The 23,461-nt window shown below is 43.3% G+C and overlaps 1 protein-coding gene and 1 long non-coding RNA gene across 2 annotated transcripts in view; both read right to left on the bottom strand.

The window, feature by feature from the left end:
• Nucleotides 1-23,461, bottom strand: part of EXT1 (exostosin glycosyltransferase 1) — a 283,532-nt gene that overhangs the window by 179,439 nt on the left and 80,632 nt on the right. The window lies entirely within an intron of this gene.
• LOC107184001 overlaps nt 4,475-23,461 on the bottom strand; it is a 24,734-nt gene continuing 5,747 nt past the window's right edge. Inside the window, exons 2-3 of the long non-coding RNA XR_001514821.1 lie at nt 18,049-18,052; nt 4,475-4,692 (exon numbers count right to left, since the gene is read on the bottom strand). This is a non-coding gene — a long non-coding RNA (uncharacterized LOC107184001). The remainder of the gene's footprint in view (nt 4,693-18,048; nt 18,053-23,461) is intronic.

The raw sequence follows: 23,461 nt of genomic DNA, 5'->3' as shown, positions 1-23,461 counted from the left end.
CACTTTCCAGAACCCTTCCCTGCAATGTCAAGAAGAAAATGAGTACTGTTCATTGCACCAAGGAATTTTTTTTTCTTGCAACTCATTCTCATACTTCTTAGAAATCTCAACAACCTATGGAAGAACACTGTGATATACAGGGTGGAGCAAAAGTAGACTTAGAGTTGTAAGTACGAGAAACACAGGTAATTCTTGTTTATTATACTTTTGCTCCACCCTGTATACATATACCAATAAAGACAAATCTACAGGTGTAAGTTTTGGGTTGAATTGTGGCCTCTACCCCCCAAAAATTCATATGCTGGAGCTCCAGTTCCAGTATCTCAGAATGTGATCTTATTGGAAACAAGGCTGCTATAGATATGATCAGTTAGGTCAGCATGAGGTCATCCTGGAGTAGGGTGGACCTCTAATGCAAAATGACTGGTGTCCTTGTAAGGGGAAATTTGGATACACACACATAGCACAGAGGGAGAACGCCAAATGAAGATGAAGGCAGAGATCGGGGTGATGCTTCCAAGCCAAGGACCACAAAGATCCCCAGCAAACTGCCAGAAGCTGGGGGAGAGGCATGGAACCGATTCTTTCAAACAGCCACAGAAGGAAGCAGTCCTGCTGACACCTCAATCTTGGACTCCTAGCCTCCAGAATTGGGAGGTTTGTGTTGTTTAAGCTTTCAAGCCTATGGGCTTTGCCAGGCAGCTTTAGCAAACTAATTCAGTATATACGCACAGATTTTTAACGAAAAAGCCTGTGTGCTCATGTGCCCTATTTGTATGAGCATGTACACAGTCACCCACGGGTGAAGAACCTCAGGTGTCTAACCCCTTGGTTGTCTGAGTTGCAATAGTTGTGGGTACGTGAGGTTAATCACAGGACTAAGGAAATTCTGACTCACAATCCCTAAAAGGCTCAAGTTCCAAATATTGTCATGTAGCCCTGAATTCACTTCAGCTCTGGGAAACCTCAAATCCCAGAGAGAAAGATGATCTGGTTTTCTCTCTCTTCCTTCCAATACAGATGCAGGTATAATTTAATAATAGCGCCCTGCTTCCCAGGTGCAATTAAAAATGGCCTTCATTACTCCTCCGAATGAGTGTGCTTTATAATGCTGCAATCTACAGTTCAATAAAAAAGCAACTACTGCACCCATCACGGCAAAGCTGTAAAAAGTGATCAATGTGCTTTTGGTAGCTCTAGAGGCAGAGAGGGGGAGGAAAAGAAACTTAAAGAAATAGACACAAAATGACTCAGTGCCATGTGAGTGGCTTTAGAAATCCACAGTTCTTCATTTCTGAAACCTTTTATTTCCTTAACTTTAAATGACTCCTTCCCCTTTCACTTAGGAAATAGTAAGGTGGGGCAGTGCCAAAAACAAAGGAGGTGGAAATGGGAGAAATAAATTCAAACGTTTATACAGGGGGAGACCAAAGTCTTGTGCACATGTAACTCTGAGTCCTCTGAACTGTTATACTAAAAAAAAGTGAGTGTGTACATGTATGCATACATGTATGTGCATGTGTGTGAGTGCTTGTGTGTGTATGTGCATGGACGTGTGTGGGTATGCGTGTGAATAGAGCAAGAGAGGGAGAAATTAAGAAAGAAAAAGTGAATCAGAGACATGCTTGTTGGAACAGGAATAATGATTGATATGAGTAACCCAGCATTAAATTGTTAGCTGAACCACAGGTAAATGGTGGGTTGAGGTTCTACTGCAGGAAAGATTCGTTTCCCATGACTATTCATCCACGTCATCGGGACCCAGAAAAGGCATCCTTTTATGTTCACAGGCATGGCTTTCTCCAGGCCTTAAAGTTACCAGTCTTCATCCTTCTTTGCCCCCATTCCCAACCACTCTAACATGGTGATCTGAACAAAATAAAGATTATTGGGTGTCAGGCACAATTTTTAAACGCTGGATATGTATCAAATATTGTTATGGTTGCAAAGGTGAAACACCTGTCCAGTGGGAAGTGGCAGAGACAGGATTTGAACCCAGGCACACAGGTTCCTGAAGACTGCTTTCCAATACACAGTGGTTAAATAACCAAAAGCAATACATACATTGCATGAGGGATGCTTCATTTATTGTCTCGTGTTTCAGACTCCCACTCATCCAATATGGAAAAGCTAGCCCAGCCATATAGTCAGTCAGCCCCGGTTATCAATTTGGGGGATTTAGTTACAGTCTCTACTTTTCTTCCACCTTTATTTGTCATTTTAATGCTCTTCCAACAGCTTCAGAAATAACTTATTGTATGCACACATATATACAGTGTCCCAAAACATGTCTACACACACTTTGAATGATTATAAAGGTAGTGTTTATTAAAATGCCTTTCATTTTCAAAACTGAGCTGTCGGCTATTAAAGTGTGTATACATTTTGGGGGGACACCCTGTATTTTGGGCTTTATTAGCAATCCTTATAAAAATGCTTGCCTGGAGAGAATTTGAATAAAATTTCATTTGGAAATGATTGACATATGCAATCCACCCATCTGATCTCAGTTCCTACAGCCACATAAAATGTTAACAGTTCACTCTAAGGCAACTAGAGTTCACTCTGACACCATTAGAGATTCTATCCACAAATCTCCCCCCTTGCTAGAGTCAGAACAAGGCGGTTCATGGTCTTTCCTACAGATCTTTGCTTTTAACTTTGGTGCTACATTTCGATCCAGACCTAGCTGTTGAGCTGTGTGTCCAAGGTAGAGGTGGTTTTGAAAGAATCCAGTAAAATCAGAACAATTTTGTGTTATCTAAAACACACTACAGCCGTAATCGGTTTGGCTCAGTGGATAGAGCGTCGGCCTGCGGACTGAAAGGTCCCAGGTTCGATTCCGGTCAAGGGCATGTATCTTGGTTGCGGGCACATCTCCAGTAGGGAATGTGCAGGAGGCAGCTGATCGATGTTTCTCTCTCATCGATGTTTCTAACTCTCTATCTCTCTCCTTCTCTCTGTAAAAAATCAATAAAATATATTTTTTTAAAAAATAAAAATAAAACACACTACAGATGCTACGATGACCCTCCATAAAACAGCGCTTAGTGTATCATCTGAACAAAGGTGCAAATATGGAGGCTTCTCAAAGATTCACCCATCCAGCATTAGACAGCTAATCCTTGCTGTCACAGTCTTCTTTGATTAAAACACAGCATGTGCCTTTCAGCATTAGCACTGTGTGAGGTTATTTTAGGGCTATGCCTAATCGAATGGTATTATGTTATGGGTTAGCAGGGCTGAGGGGAAGGAGGCCTGGACTTTGTGGCTCATAGAGTCTGTGTGATCTTCAGCCCTCACTTAGCTATCTCGGTGACCTTCCAACAAGGCAGCCTCTCTCAGCCATGGCTCCCTTGTCCATAAAGCCAGGGTGAGAATACCTACCCTTCTTTGGACTTCATGGGGTGGTTACACACAGATCAAATAAAATGACAGATGGAAAAAGTACAAATTGCTCAGCATCATACAAAGTTAGTACTGAGCCCTGTGGGGAACACAGAGTTAAACCAAATCTACATCCTTTGGTGTAACTTAACTTTTCCATAATAAACTGCTATACATTATTCAGTTTCCAGTATATTTTGTACATTGGAACCATATTTATGAGTTCATTTCAAAGCTTTCTAATTTCAGTTAGACTCAGTGGAAAGCTTACACATTAAAATTTCTCTATAAATCATGTATTTTAATAAAAGTTCAAGTTTGAACTTTTATTAAAAATTTTTTTGAAAGAAGGAAGGTTTAATTGGTAAGAACTGTCTAACTATACACGTTGGGTTGCTTCTATAAACATATTTTTCATGCAGCAGGAAGCTGATAATGCATTACAAAGATTTTGTTAGGCCCGGTAAAATATGAGATCTTTACATGTCTCTCCCCAAAGTCTGAACCTGGAAATACTCACAGGGTCAACTCATTTGGTAGCTAAGTTATAAGATATATGCATTTAATCTCTCTATTGGATTAAACATTTAGCTAATATAATTGTCAGGAAGGTTTTGACATTAAAAATTTACGACTCAAATAAAACTTCTAAGCAGAAGTTCAGGTACTGAGCCACAAGCACTGCAGAATGGAAACTGCTGGAAGGCGGCCAATTCTAAGAACATAAAACTTGTCACCCTGGGTCAGACCAGAGTCTAGTTTCCATCAGACTTTACATCTGACATTGGCATCAAAACATGTCCTGTAAACAGAATTGTCTACCTATGTGACGCTGCACTCAGAGATAGGGGTGTGGTCTGGATGTTGCTGGAAATTGAGAAGCCAGCATTGGGCTTTGCCTAAGTCATTCTAGAATACTCAGCCCTGGCACTTCAGACTGCACAGGTGCTTGGGATAATGAGCTGTGTATGCTAGTAACCCTCGGGGCAGACATTCCATTCCCCTTTATTCGAATTAAACTACCTCCTTGTCGCTTAAGGAGGTGCCCTTTTGTTCCAGCCCCATGGAATTTGGGGACCATCTACACATCTCCCTTCATCCTACAACTCTCCAGTCCTAATCTTTTTGCTCTTTACTTTCTCCAGAATCCACACTATCCCCTTGATCATTTGAGTTGCCCTGATCAACCTATTTTAGTGAATGTAGAGAGAGATTCGGGTCATTCATAAGGGTTCTCCACCTGAAATAAAATAGAGACGTGGCCCAAAACCAAAAATTTCGTTCACCACTTAGGGTGCTCTACTCCTGGCTGTGGCAAGATATTTTGTTTACTTGTAGTGAGTAAAGGAGACAGGGGGCTCATATCCAGAGCTTGCTTCCCTGGAGGGAGGTACAACTACCCTATTTGGTCAAGTACATGTTTTCTTCTTGGTAGTGGGCTACACTTACCAGGTTAGGTGGCTGTCAAACTCACCCTATTTACAGCTGCTCTGCAAAATATTGCGCTACATCTTAACATTTGGCAAGAAGAGCATTTAATAAGAATGGCCCAGACCTCGAGACCCTTGTCCTCTTTAACAATTTCAGTAAGCCTCCCAACTCACAAAATTCCATGAAATCCCAAGTAAACTGACCATCGATGAAACCTCAGCCACAGCTTTCATATTGGTTATGATGGTTAGCTAAGAGCAATTACTTGCTTGGTATCTGTGAAGTGGAGATACATTAATATATAAGGGGGTAAACAAAAAGGAAGAAGGGGGTGATATATAAAAAAGAATAAATTACTAATTTCCCTTAGCATTAGCCATGAACTCCCAAAGTTAATCCAACAATGTCTGTAATCATTGTTCATTATTTTAATAACATCAAAGGCTTATTACTTTCTGGAATTCGACTGGGCAGATTAAAAGAAACAGCCAATTACTTTTCATGACAAAAAGAAAGTATGTCCTATCATATATGGGGGTAAAAGCCTGGGAAATCAAGGAGGAGAAAAAATACACTGAACCTGAACTATACAAGCATAAGGTTTGGCACCCAGACACATACTTGCTAATTGAAAACTTTATCAAAAGTCCAAAGCCAAATAAACGAAGGGTAGGAAAAGAGGAACAGGTGTTGGAGAATTAAGTCCATCCCCTCTTACTGGTGACATAAACCAAGTCATCCACCACAAAATATTACAGGCAAAGGTCCCATTACATCCTGGAAAATAACTGATTGTTTTGTAAGTATTCAAAAGGTTTCATTAAAAAAAAGCAAAATACTGCTTTGCTTAGGATGAATTAGGGTAAAGTTGACTTTCATATTAGCTAAGGCAAAAGGAAGTTTGAGGAGGATAAGATAAACACGGAGAAATTATTTACTTAAGAGAGATTAAACTATTTTCAAGCACTTCAAATCCAGTAACATAATTAGTATACAAACAATGAGCTAATTATTCCCTGGCTCTGGCTTAGCAGAAAGCTCATTTGGGGGAGGGAGATTAGGCAGGGGAGGGGGCCTTCAAAATCGGAATAGCTCAACTCCTCTGGCCATTTTGGATGCAAGAAGTGAACTGATGGAACTACATACCCACTCACTCCCAGGCTACCAGGAAAATATGGCAATCATCACCCAAATCTCCAGCCTTCAGGAGTGAACACGAACCAGGTCCAGACGCAGAGCTGTTTTTAAAAGCTCAGTATCCTGCCCCATCCCAAACTCCCAATTTCTTTTTCCTTTTAAAACTGAAGAGTTAGAGAGAGAGAGAGAGAGAGAGAGAGAGAGAGAGCGAGAGAAAGAGAGAGAGAGAGAGAGAGAGAGAGAGAGAAACAGTGATGAAAAACTTGGGAGAAAACGTGGCTGCAGCACATCTCTAGCAGCTTATTAGGAGCAAAAATTGAGCAAAGAATCAGAGCCGCTCATTAGTGATAATGTCAGCTCCAGAATTAGCTGTGCCATTTCTTCCAGTCTTCCTGCATATTTGTTCACGGTCACACCACAGATTAAGCACTTAACCTGTGCCAGCTGCTGGGAACAGAGATGTCTTCGGACACAGATCTCGCCTTCCCCTTCCTCTTATCTCCCATCTACCCCTTATTATTTTCTGGATGCCTCATTGAGAGATGACAATGGGAAAATTTTCAAAATAAGAATGGGGGGGTATTTATGTTTCAAGATATAAACCACAGAAGCAAAGTAGATCAAGGAAGGTGAGAACATGTGAGTGCTGTAAGCTAATACCCTGTATAATGCCAGGGATCTTCTTGATAGTGTTTTATGATCAACCTTTCTAGGATGGCTGGCTGCTTAGGAATTGGTTACAAACAACGAAAAGAAAATGCCCAGAGTCTACACATAGAAAATAGGTTTAGGCACCAAAGCTCAACTGTTTTCCAAAAGATATTTCCTCCCTACGCAAAGGACGCATCTACATCATGCATTCATCCAGCCAGCCATCATTTGTTTTTTTATTCCTTCATTTGTCTATTCATTCAGCTATTATCTATGGAGACCCTACTATCTGCCAGGCAATGCACAGGCCTTAGGGATGAAAGGGCTTGAGAGAAAAGAAAAGAAAAGGAATGGGAAGGGAAGGGAAAAAAGAGAAGCTTCTGTCTTCATGGAACTTGTAGTTTAGTGGAAGGGGAAAGATGCTATCTAAATAATCACAAAAATAAAGCATTTGTAAACTGTGATAACTGCTATACATGAGCAGTCCAGGAAACCATGCAGCACACAGCAGGTAGCTGGTCTATGTGGAGGAACCAGGGGAGGCTTCTGTTTGAGGAACTCACAGTAGAACGGGGCAGGTGTGGAGACCTGAGAAACGGGAGAGTGGTGATAAAGGTCGCTGGAGGGGCAGGGCGAACCAGATCACACGAGGCATATCAACAATGTAGGGCCTCATAAGATTGTCTTTCATCCAAATAGCAGGAGGGAGCTGTTAGATATTGATGTGTTCTCAACAGTGGAGTCAGAAGTCCAGATTCATGAGTTCAAACCGTACCTTGGATGTTGTACCTATGTGTGTTTCTATGTATGTGTGTGAGTGAATCCTTACATCAGCACGGGGTAGCTCTAGAAGAAACTGATGTTAGTGGTTGCTTCTGGGAAGGAAACCAAGAAACTACAAGCTAGAAGTAGAAGAGAGACTTCACGGTCAGTGTACTCTTGGAACAGAGTGGGAAGGAAAAGGAATCAGTAGCTATAAAGAAAAAGGGGAGGAGGGTCACTAAATTAGAAAGATGCACAGAATTATGGTGGGAAAAACAAAACAAAACAAGATACATATTAAAGAACCAGCTCCATTCCAGCCTGATTTTTGCTGGCTGACCCATAAGGAGAACTCCAAAGTGCAGGAGTGGAAGCAGCCAGCATTCCAGCCAAAGAATTCTGGCTTGCAGGATAAAAACAAAAACAAAACAACTACACCAGGTTTAAGATAACTGGCAAGAGCCAGATACTATCTCTGCAAGCCCTGCTCAGATGTACCTTGAAAGACGGCTGAAGGGAAAGTTTAGAAACTTTCTCCAAAGTGCTACTTTCAACAGCTTTGACCATCTGGGCTAGAAAAGGCCCAAACAAGCAAAATACAAGACCCAGCAAATGCAGGCACAAGACTGTAAAAGGAGAGTGAAGAGGCGGTTTGCAAGGTCAGCATGATGCTGAGCGGCTAATTGATGGGGCTGCGAACCTCCGGCAAAGCAGTTTGGGGCAGAGAGGGGAAAAAAATGCAGTTAAAGGAACGTTATTTTTTTCCTCCCTTTTTAAAAAAAAAAAAAAAATACCACTTCAAAGTGTTGACAATTATGAAACATGTCAGCTGGTAGCGGGAATTCATCATATGAGCCATAAGTGACAAGCAATGAGAACCCGAATCCTGAAACTGGATGGGCTTCAAAAGTCCCTGACAATCACTGCCATAAATCATCCAGGCGTGTCAATCTTTAGCTGGAAGAGGCTTTGCAGACAACAGCAAACATGCAAAACAAAAGCTCCAGCAGAAAAGGGGTGCCACGCTCTGGACGGGAAAGGATGCCACTCTCGTGTCAGCATCGTCTCTTCAGTTAAAGAGGCGGCCGCTGGGCAGAGGTGACGATCAGAGACATCGCCCGCCACTGTCACCATAATGAAAATGCAAGGGACACGGGGGTCAAAGTCGACCACGATCTTCCTGGGGTCCAGGTGGGCTCTACCAGGAGAATTTCAGCCCCCAGCTCACCGGTAATGCCCACGCCCCTCTCTCCAACAGCCTCGGATTCAGTTGAGGTGAGGACTGGGAGGGAAGATGGTGGAGCCACAGTGTTTATTTCATCCGAATCCCCAAGTGAAAGGCTTGGGTCATTACTTTTCATTTACTCCGAGTCTGTGACTCAGTCCTGATACCCATGAAAAAGGGTAATCCCTAGACTCCTTTCTCTTCCAACTGCCCTACTTTTATTTATTTTAATTCAATTAAACACAGCCAACCTGTCTCCTAGTTCTAGGTTTTTAATATAAACTGCCAAAATTTCAAAAGGGTAAAAGAGATCGCTCCTTCAGGTAATATCTATGTCACCCTCATCCAGAGGAGTCTGGTCCATGGGAAACCACTCGTGAGAGAAAAGTCCCCTGAAAAACAGTAGTAGTAAGAAGATTTTCATTCGACTTCCAGCTCCGTCACGCTGCGGTTACAGTCACCTAATTGTTTCTGGGGTCTTCTATCTTTGCGGGGAGGGCAGAGGGGGGAGGGGATGGTGTTAGCTACCAGAGGCAACAGTCATCGGCTGATTCACCTGACGTTTGGGCCACGTCTAACCCCTCTGACAGGCAATTAGTCCCACATTCCAGACAGTGCCTTTTCCAACAAGAAGGTTCATTTGAAACAGAGAAAGCAAGATCTCAGGCACCAGATTGCCCAAAGCAATGACCCAACACACAGCCACAGAAATCTAGTTCACCCAAAAGGGCTCTTCCACCCCCAGACAGGAACCTCAAGTAGGAACAACTGTTTTGCAGTGACCCATCCTTGGGTCCATTGGTCTCATCGGGAAATTAAGAAAGGGCAGGTTTCACCTCATCTTTAAAGAGTGTTTTTGAGTTTACAAAGTAGTTTTTCCTGCCCAGCCTGTGTGGGTCAGTGGTTGAGCCTCGACCTATAAACCAAGAGGTCACAGATTCAATTCCCGGTCAGAGCACATGTCTGGGTTGTAGGCTTGATCTCCAGTGGGGGGCATGGAGGAGGCAACCGATTAATCCTCCCTTTTTATTCTATTTCTCCATTCCTCTCCCTTCCTCTCTAAAAAAAAAAAAAGAAAAAGAAAGAAAAAGAAAAAGCAGTTTCTCCTATCTACATTATGCAGCATTAGCTACATTCTACAAATGTGGAAGAAACTAAGGTTCAGTGAGTTGAACGGACCTGGCCCAGGGGCCTTCAGCTAAGGGTGAGAGCCAGACTGAAGTCCAAGTTGTCTGATCATTGGCATCCCTCTCTGTCTGTAACAGCTTGCTGAGTATCAGCTTCCATGAAATGTGGATCTAAATGGCAAGCAGATTCCTTGTAGACCACACAAGCTTTGAGCTGCTACACCCATCTGAGAAACACTTGCCATTGCACGCTGAGCTCTTAGCAATGATCTAACATCCCATGTACCCATAGCAGCATGAAGTTTTCCATCTCCAATCACCTTTACTTAGCCTCCTCCCCCAAACTTCACAGAATCTATCAGCACTCTGATGAGTCCCCATTCATTTAAATGTAGGTAAAATGACAAAATGGAAAGGGCTGAATTTGAACCCACTCCCCGTTCCCTTCCTGATGGTCTTGGGAATTAGTAGCTCTTATTAGTTCAATCTTAGAGTTTACAGTTATCAACAATATGCATTTATCAACACATATTAGCCAGGCTGTTTAATGCTTGAGTCTACTTTTCCGTTAATGGAAATGTTGCAGTTTCTAAATGAATTACAGTGGGAATTAATGGTTACCAAAATGAGTTTTCACCTACAAGTGAAAGTTTTACAACCAATTATGCAGCTGGATCAGAAGAATAAGAGGGAAAAGTGGGGCTCCAACCCTCCAAGGCCCTCGTGGGGAAGACAACATTGAAAGCAATGACGCCTACAACACTGGACAGATGGTGGAGGCCCTGATGCGTGGGCCTCTGAAGCAGCCACGCTCTTTCGAGAGCTACCAGCACACCACTGGCTGCCCAGAGCCATGTCAGAGAAAGGGCAAGGACGCATCTGGCCTCAAGGAAAAATAAATTCTACGTAAAAGCACACTTGTGAGTTAACTGGGGGAAATACCAGATAGCTCTAGAAATTCGATGCCTGAGAGAATTCTCAATGGAAATGCTAACATGCTCCATTCACCAGATGCTGTGCTTTTCCCTGAATATAGGCATCTGCCTACTTTGTTTAGGTGGGTGTCGGAAAACCTGGTGTTTTCCAATTTTCCTAAATGAAATAAAGGAGATTAAAATACATATTTCCCTGTATAGGTGGTTGGTTGATAGATGAATCGACTATAAAAAGTAAAGGAAAAGAAGAAAATAAAAAGAAACATAAGGCATAAAGCAATGTGTTATAAAGAAAGATGCACACATTAAAAATCAAAATATGTTCATAGCTAGTTGGATAGACAATAGGTGCTAAGCAATGTACAAAGATCCACATGTAACCAGTAAGAGTTTAAAATAAGAAACAATTATAAAGACGCATTGGGAGAATCAACATTTATGACTATAAAAAACAAAACTTGCAAGGAATCCTAGGAGTCATGACATGTACAGGCAATACTCAGTTCAAAGTGTGGACTCAGGTAGAGCATGGAACTAGGCTTGACAAGGGTGTGAGACCACCGCAGAGTCACTGACTTCTCCAAGAGTCGGTTTCCCCGTCTTACAAGTGAGGGTCATGCCACGCTAAACTCCTGTGTTGTAACATGTAGCAGCACAAAGTAAATGCAGTAAACCTCACTGATGTTTCATCTGTGGATAAACTTGATTTGAACATGACAAGCCACACAGCCAGGAGCGGTGTTCTTTGGAGAGCCAGTGTGCCCAAGCCAAGAGTCAACATCTCCGTTCTTCTTTACTTGCTGTCAACACATGTCACCCAGTACTAACTTCAGCTGCATACTAGAGCTCCGAGTGGAGGCAACTTACTTGCACATTCCTTATTGATTCCAAGCACAAATATTTTCCCACAAGTATGTGTTTGCTCTCCCCCAGGTTAAATTACAAATTCAACCAAACGCTTGACACTCAACATTTAAACTTCACCAAACAGCTCCATGCCCCATACAATGTGGGTGGCCCGCTGTCTGCACACTGTCCAAGGATGATATTTATCCAGAAAATTCCCAGGAATAGTTCCTCATGACAGTTGCCAAAGTATTTAGCTCTCAATCTGATAATGATCAGATTTAAATGCGGGCCTTTCTCTTTGAGACTCTTCGAACATCTCCTTCATTCCACCGCCCTCAAATAAAATAACCGCAGAGTGGTTGAGGCAGGTAAAAGGTTTTGTGAGACGGGTTTTCTTCTTTCCTGTGTTTTCCCATTCTAACGAAAGTTAAGGCTATAAAAGCCAACGTGGGCTGGACAAACTCAAGACGTTGAGAGAAAATGGGGTGAAAAAACAATACTGAGTGACAAATAAATAACAGGATTCCAGGAAGAAGAGGGTCTGTGCCATATAAACAATAATTAAAGCACCTAGGAGCGTGTGTTCTCTTATTAGGAATATCCTCATCTAGATTCCAGGTCTATGGTTTAGAAAGGGAAATTAGAGGGTTCTCTGGGTCTTGGCTTCTGTTTCTAGAAAGTGCAATGCCTCTTTCCTCCTCTCCCCCTCCTAAAGTAAAGGGCGGGGTGTGGGAAAGGGGATGAAAACACCGAAGAAGGATCAAAAGGGACGCCTGACCCACTTTCCCGCAAGGTGATCCATGCTTCTGCTCCCCCTCCCTCTGAATTTGCACTCAGGAAAAGGGAAGCCTATTCTCGGGGATTTGCACCCTCAAATGATGCAGAGGGGACAACAGCAGCGCCAGTGAGTATAGCAGAGCCTGGCAGGATAATGAACTGGAGACAGTCTGCCAGGCTCAATGGGGTGGAAACTACTACTCAACTCTATCTAATTGTTGCCCAGTAAGAATCGGGGCCCGGAATTGCTCAATAAAATATAAAAATTTAGATTTCTTTTCATGTGGAAAAAAATCTCAAAGTCAGCAATGCATTCAAAATTAAAAGGCTTTAGGGCCAATAAAACTCTCCTGGGGGCAACAAGTCTTTGAATTTTCAAAGATAGTGTCTACTCACCCTTGATCTGCACCCACACCTCAGGAGTAAACAGGAGGTTATTTGTTATCCCCTTCCACACCTGACCCTCAAAGAGACGGTAAGAGTCTACCTCACATAAGGTTAAATTCCCTCCCGCCCTTCCTTCCTTCATTTCTTCAGAGTTACCCTTTTCTTTTATGGTGGTGGTGATGAGAACACTGAAGATCTCTCTTAACAAATGTTAAGTATACAACACAGTATTATTAACTACACATTCTACATTAGATTCCCCATCTTGTACCTGAAAGCTTGTCCCCTTGGACCTGCATCTCCTCACTTCCCCTACCCCCCAGCCCCTGGCAACCATGGCTTTATTTTCGGTTTCCATGGGTTTCTAGATTCTGTATGTAAGTCATACCGTATCTGTCCTCCTCTGCTTTATTTCACTCAGCATAATGAAACAAGCCTGTATCGTCCTAAAGCAGTGGTTCTCAAATGCCAGCGTGCATCGGAATCACCAGGAGGGCTTCCCACCACAGGCTTCCAGGCCTCAGCCCGAAATTTCTGCTTCCCTAGGTCTAGAGAGGGGCCTGAGAATTTGCATTTCTGACAAATGCCCAGCAGATGCTGCTGAGGCTGCTCCAGGGACTGCGCTTTGAGGACCACGGAATTAAAGGCAACCCTTGTTTGTTTTTAACAGAATTATTTCACTTACTTTGCCGCTTTAATTTTATTCTTCATCGAGTTGCTCAGCTACCTAGGCCTTGGCATCTTACATAGCGCATCAGAAGCAGTGGTGTAATTGTTTAACACTGGCTGCAAGTTTGGGGAGGAGTCCTAATTTGTAGTATTTCTAGTTTCTGTGGGGGTAAATACTGCCATCATGGCCAATTGAAAGCTACCAATATCTCATCAACCAGCTAGTCATCTTTAGGGCACCACTGAACCATAAGGAAATGTCAGGGGTCATGCTGAAGTTAACCTTAAGAAAAGGGAACCCTTTGTGCACTCTGGATGGGCATGTAAATTGTTGCAGCCATTATGGAAAACAGTAGGGAGATTCCTCAAAAAATTTAAAAATAGAGCTACCACATGATTCGGCAGTTCCACTTCTGGGTATGTATCCAAAGGAAATGAAATCAGCTTCTCAAAGACATATCGGCACTCCCATGTTCAGTGCAGCTTTATTCACAAAAGGGTCTGTGCTAATGTTCGTGACTCTCTAAATAACCCGGTATCTTTAAAATCCCCTCAGAGTTACATAGAGTCTTTCACCAAGAGAGTGAATTTCACTTTTAAACTAAATTCAAATGTTATTCCAAGGTACATCATTTAATTAATAACCAGGCTTCGGGTGTGAAATTTGCTCTCAAGAAGAAATTCTGTGTATGCTTCTTCCCACTTCAACCTCTTTAAATTATGAAATATATCACTTAGAAAAATACAGCACAATTTTGGTTTAGAGCTTCTAACGAGAAAGTCCAAGGCAGGAGTTGCTACCCCTCTGGCTGTCAAGAGTCCTTAGGAGGTTAAGTAATTCCAGGTATTTGTACCCACTCCCTGTTCTCCAGACCAGACTAATATTTGAAGCCTGTCCAGTTGGAGGTGGAGACCCTTGCATTCGGGACTGTCTTAATCCATTTGAAGTTTGGGAATTCACCACTTCTTTGCTAGTGTTCAGGGCTCAGAATTCACTGGTACCATAGAGAAATGTAAATATGGTGTTTTGGTAGCAATACTACACGATCTGTGCCAACACTCAGGTCTTTATGTGTCAAGAACATTACCTATGCAGCTGTAAAAAGAGGGATCTCTTACCCTTTGGGATAGCATGGATGGACCTGGAAAATATTATGCTAAGTGAAATAAGCCAATGTGAGAAAGACAAATATCGCATGATCTGAACAAAATGAATTGACCAACAAAATAAGACCCGAAGCATGGAGGCATGGAACAGACTGACATACCTCGATGTGGGTTTGGAGAGGCGAGAAGAGCTAAACCAAAGAACTTGCATGCTTATATGCATAGCTAATGGACATAGGCAATAGGTAGTGAAGACCTGGGAGAGTTGGGGGGGGGGTCTTGAAGGAGGGAGGCAAAGAGGGGAAATGGGAGATATCTGTAACACTATCAACAATAAAAATATATTTAAAAAGAAAGAAAAAAGAACATTACCAAAATGTGTGTATTCTGACTCAGGGCATGGCTCCTGCCTCCAAGGATCGCTTCCTAAAATTCATTTCCCATTTATTGAAAGACAAGTTTGTACATGATTATGTTCTAAATCAACTGCAGTTCCTATGGTTCCACATGAGGTGCATGCATTAGCAAAACCAACGTGCAAGCTGGGTAGCTGTTGAGTTGAACCATCACTATATAATTTTAATCACTGACTGTTCTAAAAGAGATGGAGAGAAGCTAAAGATTAACTGGGAATTGGAGGCAAACTAAAAATGATAACAATAATACAACTAATAAGGTAAGAGCAGAGGAAAGCTTACTCCAGTTAAGATTTATTCAACACCCACTATAGTGGACGTAAGATTCCAATTATGCAGATGGTAGACTTACATCCCCTACTCTATGTATTGGGTTGCCCTTCTAAACAGCGTATTTTTTTAAGAGGTGCTTCTGCGTGTGTTCTGCTTACGTTTGATACATTTCTGGAAGTGACCCAGTTTAATTTCAAACCCCTTTGCCATCTTGCGGTGGGTAATTCTGAAACAATCCTAAAAAGGTACTACCATTTTTTTCTTAAAAGGAAGCTTTGAATCAGGGACACGTTTCCTTGGTTACCGGAATCACAAGCACATGTGCCATTTCAAACACTCCCTCCCGGCTAGCTTAGGGCAAGATTTCGGGAACCCCTAAGTCTCCGGGAGACAAGTGATAATGGCCAGTAACATCTCGGAGAGTCCTGGACTGTAGGCTATTTATTTGAGGCAACGTTTTTAGGCACAGAAATAGCAGCCACCCTGAGGATGACAGAAAAGCAAATGGCACGCAGATCACACAGACACTAATGCGACAGTGCCTTGGCCTCATGCGCGCATCTGAAGTCACCGTGCTCCTGATGACCTGCGGCGTCGCAGAAGGAAGTAGCACTAGGCAGAATCCTCGCTTTGTCCTTTCCTGATGAGGTCTCCGCTTCCAGCCTCTGACACTCAGGATGAGTATAAGCCAAACAGGGACCAGTGGCCTCTCTGACTCCACCCTTGCCACAGGCTGCAGAGACCGGAGAAATAATTCGGCCAATGGCCAGAGCATGGCAGTCATCGTGTTGTTTGGACGCACGGGCTCCATTTGTCACTGGGAGAGCAGGGATTCAGTTGTCACCAGAAAAGCAGAAACAGAAACCATCCCCCACAGGTGTGAGCAGCAAAAGGTGCTTATAAAGGCTTTAAAGTTTTAAATAAAAAACTAAATTATAAATGGCATCATATGCATTGGAAAACACAGTGTCTGATAACATACTAAGAATCCTATTAAAGTAGTGTTATAAAGAGGGTCTTAACAGGATCAGAGCATGAATTTGTTTGGCAAAGAGAGAATGAAAAGGAAATGGACATTTTCTGAATACCAGCCGTGGGCAGGTTAGAACTGTGCTTGGCTGTTCATGCAGAGTGGAACTTAATCCTCAGCCCGTCCTGTGCAAGGTGCGCTGCTGTCCTCTCAGCTGCAAGCAGGAGGGCTGGGGGCAGGGCAGACCCAGGTCTCAGGCCATCGGAAGTCAGTGCGCTTTCCAAAGGAACACTAGTAGGATCTGTCCTAAAGCCACCACACATTACCCAGGTACAACTGAAAAATTTAAAATAAATTTGCCCTTTTTTTGAAGTTCAAACTTTTTAAACAGGGATGCAATGCTTACCATTTCCTCCTAATCTACAATATTTAGAGGAATAAAGAAAAAAAATGTATAGCAGAAACAAAATTTCCCACAGAAGACAAATGAGTGACAACTTCAGATGCAACTTCTACAAATGCAGTTCGAATTCCCTCTCTCCCTCCCCGCATCTCTCTCTCAAAAATCTCAAACTCTTAACAGGCACAGTTTCTCAGTCCATTAAAAAAATGTATCCTCCTCAGAAATACGCTTTCCTTTACCACACTTGGAATCCATACTGAACATTTCTTTAAATTCATAAATATTCACATTTGGACTTCTTCCAAGTTAAAATTTTAAAAAGCTGACATAATGGCTCTGTTGGGATTTTTCTGCTTCTCCAGGATGAGAAGTTAAATAGGATGAATTCACGAGAACAGAGTCGGTAACCTCTTTAACCTGTGCAGAGAACGCCCTGTCTCTTGCACGCTACAAGCTGAGCGTGGGCCCTTATCTCAAACTAAACAAACACGAGCCACGCATTCATGACACATTTCACTCTGGTGTCTTTTGCTTCCTTTTCTCTGTAGCTCAGGTGCTGGGTGTTTTGCTGGTTTTGTTTGGTTTTTTTTTCCATGTTTCTGTGGCTTCCAAACTTACATTCCTAAATTCCAACTCACTCCTGAATTCCACTTTCATATTTCCCGCTGGCTAATGAACATGTTCGTACACACACTCCCTGGGAACTGCAACGCTGGCATGCTCAGAAACATATTCTCCCCCACCAGATTCTAAACCTGGTAATGACACCGCTCTCCAGCCAGTTATCCCAGCCGGACCTCTTTCCCCTGCACCTTTCTGGCTCCCCCACAACCTGCCTAGTCTGCCCTCTGATGTGTCTCAGCAGTCTCCCCTTTTCTGCCACCTGGCATGAGCCTCATTCATCTCCTGCCTAAGACACCGAAATGGCACGCTAACTTCTCTCCAAGTTTGAGCCTCTCCCCAGGTACTCCAGCTTACCCACCACCAGCGCTATCCAGCAGCACCCCCTTCTCCAGGGTTTCGCTTTCCGTATTTCAGTTACCCGTGGTCCAAAAATTTTAAGTAGAAAAGTACATCTGTGAATTGATTTCTTTAAAAAGAAAAAAGATGCATTCCTTCATTCTAGAAATAAAGGTTTCATAAGTTTTAAATGGGCATCATCTAATTCTGAACAGTGTAAGTATATACTTTTTAAAATGTATGTTGGGCTAGATGTGCCCAGATAATTTATTGGCTTTTTTTTTTTACTCCAAGGTTAAGCCTATCATCTATCTCAATTTTAAGAACCAGAAGTACAATGAAAAGACCGCCAACTGGTTATGTCAAGTCAAAATGCCAGAAAACTGAGACCTTTTTTTTTTTTTAAAGAAATGGCTGATGAATTATTTTCACTGAACACCCAAGCAGGCACCAAGAATTCACATGAATTATGAGTAAAGATGAAAAGGTCTAAAACTTCCTTTGGCTGGGCCGGTGAGATGGGATACTAACTGTGCAGGCTTGATGGTTTTTTCCAGAAATAAGTGAACACACAAACAAAACAAAACTACTAAAGCAGATAGGCAACTAATAGCACTTCCACTACGTCCATTTAGCATGCCCACTTCACACTCCCATTCTGAAGTGTACCTGGATTTCAAAAATTCTATGGCAGCACAGGATAGAGCCCTGCCACGCTGAAATTGCGATTTAATGAAGAAGCTCTCTAGCTCATAAAACTCTCAAATGAGAAGTAGGAAGACCCAATGTCTGACCTCTGAAACCTTCCTTCCCATTATGGCAAGTAACCAGATTTTGGTGTATTTTTTTAACATTATTTTTAACAAATTGCTCCATAGTTAAAAAAAAAAAAAAACACCCTGCTGATCTAATTACCAGACCTTAAAACTACAGACTCATGTCAACCCCTGCAGCAACTGTCTCTTCCTACAAGTGTCTTTGTTCCCCGGAGATGGGAATCCCAAGAGTAATTAAAGTGATGGGAGATTGCGGGAAACTGTTTTATGAAGCCATCTTTTGGTTATCTGGGGAGATAAGGGTGGGAGAAGATGCTAGGCGCATTTGTTGGGTTACTGATTATTTCACACATCTGTCCTTCATTACCATCTTCTCTTACTCTGTGTTTTCGCCTTGCTTCCATAGACTGGACTGCAAGTCTAAGGGGCCAGTTCCATGTTCAACATTATCAGTGGACATTTCCTTTTAGCATCCATCGAGAACACCCACGCTGCAGCTGGAATGAGGCAGAAAATAGTGGTGTTTGTCCAGATCTAAGGGCCACAGATAAATGTGTGAGGGGGGGCACCCAAAGCTAATCTCTTCTCTCCTCTAAGCTCCTGCAGCTTCTATGAAGGTGCTTCCCACGTTCTGCCCCATTCCCATGAGTTTGGTCTCCTCCAGCAGACTTCAAGCTCCCTGGGGCAAAGAACTTCCTTGTTTCTCACAGTATGGAGGACAAGGCCTTAGAAAATATGTGAATGGAAAGAACTGTCCTTGTTTAACAGGAAGCAGCAAACAGTTGTTCACAGGAGGTCTCTGAGCTGAGCCACTAAATTTCCAACCCTCAGGTCAGCCCAGGCCCAGGCCTCACCCAGACTCCCAGAGAGGAAGTTCATGTTCTAAGCCACAAGTTCCCCAATCTGCCAGAGGGGACCTGGCCAACTGCATGGATGAGGTCCCTCCTACCAACTCTTTCTTCACAGTTTGCCCTGATGAACATCAATAGAGCACCTGTGAAGAAATTTGGGGGATGTGTACCAATTACCCATCTCATGAGCCTTCCACTGTCATCACGGAGGCTTGTAAGTAGTCCCCAAATCCACCTTGTTCTTTAAGCCCACCAGGCTTTTGCTACTCCTCTTGCTGATCACGCCCTTCCCTGTCCTCCTTGCCCTGGTACACCTGATATAAGCCACCCATCCCTAAAGACGAAGCTCATGCAATGCCATCTCTGACGCCTTCTGGCTCTCTCACCTATGCCTACCTCAACACCTATCACAGCCCCCATTTATTAAATTATTCTCACTTCTTTTATGTCCATTTTGTCATTAGACTACTCTTCTTGTATGCCTAACACCAAATTCAGGGCAACAGGCATACCTCAAATATTTCTTTTGCCCATTTACTCAGAGAATATTTATTGAGCTCCAACTCTATGGCACACCAGTTTCAATACTCCAGATATATGGCAATGAGCCCAACAGCCCTACATCCCTGATCTGTGGAACCACCATCCTCCTGCGGGGACTGCTCCTTACCACCGTCTCCCCATCACTGTTCTCAACCAGATCACCCACAGCAAGAATTCCAGGCACAAGCAGCAGTTGAATGGGGCATGCTTTCATGAATAAATAAGTCAACCTCACTGTTGGGTTATTTGAAGTGTGAAGCAAAACCAAATGCCTAGAGCCATTACTGTCTTGTGGGTGGTTACCACAAAGTTTCACCCTTTACATCCCTGCCTTGGTGATTCGGTGCCCTGTTTTGAAAATGAGGAAACACTTTACCTGCCAAACTTGGAGCTCGATGCCCATGGGGAACTGGTAGAATTATTTCTGACCAACAAGATAAATTACACACGCAATTCCCCCATCCAGACTTTCCTTCATGAAGCTTCTACTGGCTAACACTATCTGATATGACGTTTTTTCTCACATTGAATCTCCTTAGCACCTTTACATGGCCCCCTTGTGCACCTGAGCACTCACTTATTTACATACTGTCTTAGCATTGAGCCTGGCAGGTTCACATAGATGTGTATTTCTCATCCAACTCCACTGCCAGCTCCATGATGTAAGACACATGGCTCTGATTCATCTTCATAGGAAAGAAATACCATGTGGCCAGGCAGTTACTGAATTTCCCCAGACCAAACGGGATGTGGGGAGCGGGAAGTGGGGCGTGGGGAGAGGGTATGAGAGCTGTGCATGTGGCTGATAACACATTTTCCAGGAAGATTCCCCTAAACAAAGCGAGGTGAAGATACCTAGAAAGGTCTTAGCCCAACATTTTAAATGGCCCAATGGAAGACAGCAAGACCTAGGCAACATATTAGGAAACAGGTGACCAAATAGTACTCAGCCAATGAAGAACCAGAAGAGGGACTAAATAAATAGGCTACGTTCCCTGACCCACACGTGTGCCTGTACAATGGATGCCTGCTCTTGAGAGTGTTATTAAAAGTCTCATTTTTGCCATGTTTCTGTTTCCCAGTCCGTCATTTGAAATTTGGACAGGTGAGCCATTCCTCACACATGATTAATGAGACTTCCTCTGCAGTAGTGACACATCACATAATGTGCACACAGCAGGCGCTCAATAAGTGCTTGTTACGTTTCATATCCAGAAAAAAACCTTTTACTCCTTACACTTCTGCTATTTGGGGGTGAAGGAGCTCCTATCTATGGCAAAAAATAGGTTGAAGTCTAACTCACTTCCAGAAAGGGAATGACATAATTTCTGAGAAGAAAAACTGTCTGGTGAATAAACACTATTGGCTACGTGGAGCTTCCCACGATCTCATCAACTTTTTCTAGCCTGTTAAAAACCAGGTAACTAGTTTACATATGTTCACTGTACTCATTCTGATCCTATGAGGTCTTTCAAAAATTTGGCCTCACTAATCTCTCCTTACCTTAAAATGACTGCAATCAAATATCAGGATTATTAAATGATGCAGAACAAAGAGGAACGTTGTCGTTTTTTGCCTTTACCTAATGTTTTCTGTGCCCTTCCTATGTGCTGGTCATTATGCAAAACTACTTGTGTGATCTCACTTAATATCAAAATAGTCCTCAGAATGCTGGTTTTTCTATTGATCCCATTTTATAGCTGAGAAATATTAGAAATTCAGAGAGGATACGTCACACAGCTGAGAACTGGCCAATCAAACCACGGCCCACATACCGTCACCCAAGGAGTCAGAAAGCTACGGCCTGAGGGCCGAATCCAGCCTATGGCACACTTACATAAACAAACTTTTACTGGAACATAGCAGAGCTCATTTGTGTACACAGTGTCTATGGCTGTTTTCTTGTTATGACAGCAGAACTGAGTTGTTGCGACAGAGACTGTATGGCCCATAGAGCCTAAAATATTTACTATCTGGCTCTTCACAGAAAAAGTATGCCAACCCCTGGCCCAGGCTACACTGGCAAAGATAACATGTTTAAGTGTTAGCGATCTTCTAAAAGGCCCAACACGTCGTGCACAAAGTATCGAGCTCGCAACAAAAAAACGACAGCTTTCCCATGACCTTAAAATCGAGAGTGGGAACAGTGCGAGTCATCTGCTGTCTGTTTCTGAATTATATGTTGAGCCTGGCATTAGTAAATGCCTCATTACTCTAACTCCCATTTAGGAATAAATATACTCAGGATATTAGAAGTATTTATTGCTTGCAGAACTGTCTGGTAATAAAGAAATTGCTCCATCGGTCAAACAATAATAGAAGATTTATCGATTTCCTATGCAAAGTATTATACTTAGACCTAAACAAACTCAGAGAAGAAAGCACAAGTTCACCACAAAGGACAGATGGGATGGTAGTAGTGGTGCGAACCTTCCTTCATTCGAGCTCTTAAGCGAGGGGAAGTTAGGGAGAGATTGTACATTATCCCCAAATGTGTAATCACGGCATGTGCATAATAATGAGGAATGTGGCACTGCTTTGCCTGCGATGAAGGCTGCGCTATAACTTTGCCCAGAACCCAATTCATCATCATTTCCCCTTTAACAATTAGCCTCTCCTGTGTCATCCATCTGTGAATGTCACCATCAAGACAGGCTCAGTCTCCCTCTCTCCCCCTCACGCACCATATGTAATACCTACCGGAGACCCTGCACCAAAGGCCTTCCTCTCCTTCTATTTCTATGGCCTCATTAAGGCCCCCATTCTTCCTGGCTTATCCAAGCCAGAGTCTGGGGGTCCCATGGCATCCCATTTCAGTTCCCATGGGCCACACATATTCTTCTAGAAGTGTTTAGTTTCCCATTCACACACCTCCCTGACTCCTCAGGGGCTACCAATTCAGGAAAATCCTTGACCCTGTGAGTTCAAGGAACACTCGCTAAAGTGCGGTCACCCACTAGGACCATTCATGTCAGTAAAGCCTCTGGAAAACTTAGGGGAGGCAGAGAAGCTGCAGCTCACACTGACCGGCCTGTACCCTGGGTGGGGCCAGCTGTGTGCAGTCCACTGGCACTAACGGACTCTGGCCTCCCATCAAAGGACTAGCATGTCCCCCGTGCCAAGGCGGGCATGGAGGCAGAGAGGACAGGGGATAGCGGTGGGGCAGCCATTCAAACCAAGGCTGCGGACAGCAGGGGCCCTGTCCGCGCCACTTCCCCTGCCTCTGCCACCTCTGAATTACTTCATACTTGGCACTCCTCGGAAGTGACTTTCAGAAAATTAAACCTAGAATTACACTGATATGCTTCCCTTGCAAGATTGAAAACTCCTGGAGGGGAGGGCTCTAGTTTTCTTCATCTGGAAACCTCCTCCGACACCCAGCCTGGTGCCCAGCTGGAGCGAAATGAAGAACAAAAGGCCATGCCCTCCTCCAGGAAGCATAAGGGAGGATTGGGAATGAAAAGACGGCTCAGGAAATACATCAACAGAATACCCCCAAGAGGTCTTTTTTTGTGGTTTATTTAGCCCCCAACATATATTCACCAGGACTTCCTGAAAATAATTTTGAGGAAACAAAGACCATGAAGAATTAGCTGCCAGATTTGGAATGGTGCGTTTCTGGGGAGGAGGGGGAGGAATGGCCACATAGAGCGACTAGATTTCCCAGAGACTCATTTGTTTTCCTCCAAGAAAGGGGTAAAGCAGCCACCTTCCAACAGGGCTGCACATTAGAATCGCCTGGGGAGGCTTTAAAAATCGGATGGCCAAACCACTCTCAGACCAGGGAAACCCAACTCTGGGGGTGAGCCCAGGTCTTGCGGGGAA

Source organism: Myotis davidii, unplaced genomic scaffold (assembly GCF_000327345.1).
Source record: "Myotis davidii unplaced genomic scaffold, ASM32734v1 scaffold1, whole genome shotgun sequence".
NCBI lineage: Eukaryota > Metazoa > Chordata > Mammalia > Chiroptera > Vespertilionidae > Myotis > Myotis davidii.
The sequence above is the reverse complement of the archived record's forward strand: the minus strand, read 5'-3'. Positions and strand labels throughout refer to the sequence as shown.